The following is a 4,915-nucleotide window of genomic DNA, read 5'->3' as shown; positions in this document are numbered from 1 at the left end:
GTTGGTCAAGAGGGAACTGGTGGGTGTTTGCTCGGGAGCTAGCATGCTAGCACTAGCCTCCCCAGCCTGTTTTGGTTATACACTGATCTAAATTGAAATGCTTACCAAAACTACTGTTGTGTAGAAATTTAACTATTATGTAAACTCCTGCAATTATAAGAAAATACATGCACATGTAAATTGATTACTTAGGCCTGTTTACACAGGCCAGGTATATTGCAGATCCCCCTGCTCCAGGCGTGGCTAAAGGGTCTAGGATACAGCATAGATTGTCTGGTTTCATGCTGACTAGACTGGCGAGCTAACCATTTAGCGGATCCGGAAATACATCACCTACTTTCTAAGAAACCTCTTCCGAACTGGTTGGAGATTCAGCCCAACAAGTTTTCACTGAAGAAACTGGATTATTATTATTATTATTATTTGTGTTTTCCCTTTCATCATCAACAAAGACTGGTTGATGTGGAATGTATTAACTTTGATCCGTTTCTTACACATTTATGAAGGTTTTAACATGTGTTAATATGCTTTAATATGCCTTTAAGATAGCTGGCAGAAAGCTTCAAAACCGGGCCTGTTGGTAAAAGAATTTGGAATTCTTGGAATTTGCAAGACGGGTTTCTGTCTTGCTCAACCTTTTGTTGATAGCACAAGGTTCGGGGTTGTGGTCAGCGGCTTGCAGGCGATGACCGGAAGAACCAGTGTAGTGTAGCAGCCTGCAAGCAATGACCGGAAGAACCAGAACAAGGCAGCCAAAAAAGCAACTCCATATAGGGTAGAAGTATTGTTAAGCTGTGTCATTTGCTCATGTAACTCTGTGAGACCCTCCCCTTTGAAGTTAATAAAAAGAGCCTGCACAAGGAAGAGGATAGAGTTGTTGCTCGCAGGTGTCGGCTGGTGCAACTTCTCTCCCTTTGCAAAGGTGAAACTTCAATTCTGTTTCCTTGGCTAAGTTTTTGTTGCACTCTTAAGTCCTGCACATGACTCAACGGACCCGGGGAAGCAAGTGGCTTCAACAATTTGAGGGCTCGTCCGGGAGTCAAGGTGACAGGCTGAATTGGACATCGGACTGGGACGAACGGACGCGGGACACAGGCTAGCCACAATAAATAAGGTAAGCAGAACCTGTTTTATCGAATCTGCATTTTCGGCTTAGAAGAATATAGGCTAAATTATATGTGTCCCAAGTCCTTGTAGACCAAGTCTGTTAAATTAATTATTTGGAGTGCCTTGGAGCAGTTTTGAGTAAGTGTGGTTCAGAGATGTATAAATAGAGTCTTAAGCGTGGCGGCTCGCTGTTGCTGGGTTAGAGGCCCGAGGACTGAGAAACCTCAAATTCTACATATAGATTGAGAGCAAGACCAGGCAAAATACACATTGTATGAATGCGGAGATTTAACAGGGGGTAACTCTGTGAAACTCCGATTACAGACGTATAGAGTTCTGACATAAAATGACAGAACTAAGAACAGAGTAGAAAATAATAAGTTGTGCGGGATAACACAACCAAATAATGTAAAGTTAAAGTACCAGATAATGTAAAGTTGGAAGATCAGAATAAAACAGATATAAATCAGAAATCTATGAGTATTTGTCTGACCGATTTGGGTAGACACAGCAGTGCTGCTAGCAGCACTCCAACAGAGTACAGACCAATACTGTCTCCCTCACCCCCATCCTTCCCTGAGGAGCATGAGGAGGTGCACATCGGTCGCAGAATAACTGCACCAGAAATGGGGGGTTCTGAGCAGCGACCACCACGCGGATATGACTTAAGACCCAGAACAGAAATTAATTACCAAATGCCCCTACTACAGCAGCCAGGAGGAAGGGGACATAAATATAAACCTTTTAGCCTGGAAGATTTGTCTGCACTATGTGATAAATTACCACCAATTGTAGACGGGGCAGCACCATGGCTGCAGGTTCTAGAGACGCTAACCGCAGGTAATACACTGGCTCTGGGTGATTACAGGGCCATAGCAGGAAGATGCATGAGACCTCATGTGAACAGAGAGGTGGCGCAGGTGGCAGGAATTATGGGCTTTCCTGACGATGATCTGTTTACCCCACACTCTACTGAAATTGGTTTTGCCCTTAGAGAAATATACCCAGTAACCAGGGGTAACACCATTCCTCAATTTGATTGGGATTCGGGCAAAAATCCCAAAGAATATCTGGAGGGCTGCAAAGCCAAGTGGCAAACTCACACAGGGACCAACCCAGATAGGGTTGGGCCCCAAAGGGACTGGTACAGGGATGCAGTTCTGAAGGGAGTACCTCCCTCAGCGAAAACAGCCATGGATGATAATCCAGACATGGTGGGTGCAGACCCTGTGGTGTGGGAACGCCATTTAATTCATCATCTCACTAAAGTAAAAGACACCCAGAGAAAAGAGGAAGATCAGTTGAAAGATTTACAGACTCAATTACTTAAAATGCAATTGGCCGAAGCTAAACAAAAGGCGGGAGAAAAGAAGAAAGAACAAACAAACAAAATACTGTATGAAGCTCCGGTGCCCCAATCAGCACCTGTTCCTCCCTTTGCAGCAGGGCCAGCAGCAGCTGTAAACCCACCACAGTGGGGCCCAGCTCCTCATCCAATTCAGAGTTCTGGAGGGAGGTTTGGGGGACGAGGGGGATCTAGAGGTAGGGGATTCCAGAGGGGACCACCAAGGGGACCGCCAGGGGGCGACATCTGCTACTATTGTGAGGAACCAGGCCATTGGGCCAGAGACTGCCCCTATAAGCATGGTAATCATCACGGCCCCCAGCTCAGAGGTGGACCAAGGGGATGCCCCAACAGAGCCAGGGGTGGTCCACAGCGAGGGGGTTACAGACCTGCATTCCAGATGCCTGCTTGGGAGGATCCCAATGGCTGGAATGAACAACATTGACACGCCCCACCGAGCCAGGCAGACAGCGACACCACGGCAGAACCACTGCTGTCTGTGACTGTATCAGGGACTGAAGTCCCATTTTTGGTCGACACAGGAGCAACATGTTCAACCATCAGACAGGCTCCACAAACTCATGTGTCCAAAAAGACCACAACGGTCGTCGGGTTCTCGGGGGCGAAACAAGTTCTGCCATTTACCAAGCCACTAAAAATACAGCTGGGCAATCAACTGGTTGACCACCGTCTACTGGTTTCCCCCAACACACCTGTTAACCTATTGGGAAGGGATCTTCTCATTAAGGTGGGAGCAACTATTTTGTGCAGACCTCAAGGCCTACAGGTCCTGCTTCCTGATGGAACTCACTTACAATGTGGACTGGGCTGCACATTTTCTCATGGACAATACCTGATTGGTCCTTTGCAGGAGCAATTAGTGGACATTTACTGGGTTCTCCTCCATCCTGAAACAACTGCACATCTGGGCATCCTGTCGGTTTTCCAACAGTGGAAACCCTGGATCACCTCCTTGGCTCCCTATGTTCCTCCCCCTGACCCCCCGCATGTTACTCTATTTTATGATCGCAACAATTGTGAATGGTATCAGGACTGTTTTGTATCTGAGTTAGAAGGTGAAAATTGGACCATCACCTCCCAAAACATTTATGTAGCACCAGAAGGCGTTGTAGCGCAGGTGCTGCTTACAGAGGAACAGTTCCCATGGTTCCAAATGAGTGCAGACAGTGTGTCATTCGCTCATGTAACTCTGTGAGACCCTCCCCTTTGAAGTTAATAAAAAGAGCCTGCACAAGGAAGAGGATAGAGTTGTTGCTCGCAGGTGTCGGCTGGTGCAACTTCTCTCCCTTTGCAAAGGTGAAACTTCAATTCTGTTTCCTTGGCTAAGTTTTTGTTGCTCTCTTAAGTCCTGCACATGACTCAACGGACCCGGGGAAGCAAGTGGCTTCAACATTGACTTCCTTGGTTTAAGGAATCCATTTGAACTTTAAAATTGTGGACTAACTTGTATATATTGTAAATATTATTACAACTCACCAATTTTGCACCATCAAACTGTCTCTGTGTTTTACAATTTGCCATTTCCTCTAGCAGACGAACCTAGTCTTTAAGAAATCACGATCACGTGGGTTGCCCTAGAATGCAACCTGGGTTACAACTGTCTATTTTGATAATGAAGAAGCATTTCCAACATTTCTCTCATTTAATCTGCTAAGTCAGTTTCTTCTTTCAGTTCCCATTCATTCTTAAAATATGGCAGCCTGTATTGCTTGCCAAACAATGTCTCATAGGTCTCATAACTTTGAGGGTGATATGAACAATGATTCTTTAAGTCTATGTGAAAGCATTGTCCTATCTTTTTGATCACTTGGTTTACAAAATGAGTGCCATTGTCACTGTAGATTTTTTATATATACCATATCTAGGTATAATGTCTTTGCACAAGCTTTAACTACTGTTACTGCTTTTTCATTTAGAAAAACATCTATTATCACTAGACAATACTTTTTCCCTTCACTCTGATTTAATTCAATGAAGTCCATGTGAATTATTTGAAATGGGTAGCTGGGAGATGGAAACTTGCCTGAGTTCACAGTGTGAACTGTTGAAAATGCATACTGACTGACTGTGTAAATAGTGGTTCATTTTCCTTTCATTAATTTGAAGCCTCTGTGAGGGCTATCAGTTCTGCAGCTTTTGCAGAGTATTTCATGGCAGTTTTTCTGCTTTTAAGACTTTTGTTGCTGTAACAACAGCATAACCTGTCTGTGTTTTAACATAGTTGTCTTTTCTTGATTAACCATCTATGAAAAGAGTTTGTCCCTCGGTTAAGGGTTGATCTTTTAGATCTGGTCTGGATTTAGTCAACTGTTCAGCTGTTTATTGACAGTTGCTGCCGGCCGCGATTACTGCATGACCACATGCTGATAAGGTGCAGGCCACACTATCTAGTTTAGATGAAAAGTAAGCAATTGACTTAATTTTTGCACCGTGCTGCTGTAC

The sequence above is a fragment of the Fundulus heteroclitus genome, unplaced genomic scaffold (assembly GCF_011125445.2).
Source record: "Fundulus heteroclitus isolate FHET01 unplaced genomic scaffold, MU-UCD_Fhet_4.1 scaffold_103, whole genome shotgun sequence".
Classification (NCBI taxonomy): Eukaryota; Metazoa; Chordata; class Actinopteri; order Cyprinodontiformes; family Fundulidae; genus Fundulus; species Fundulus heteroclitus.
This window is presented reverse-complemented; position numbering follows the sequence as displayed.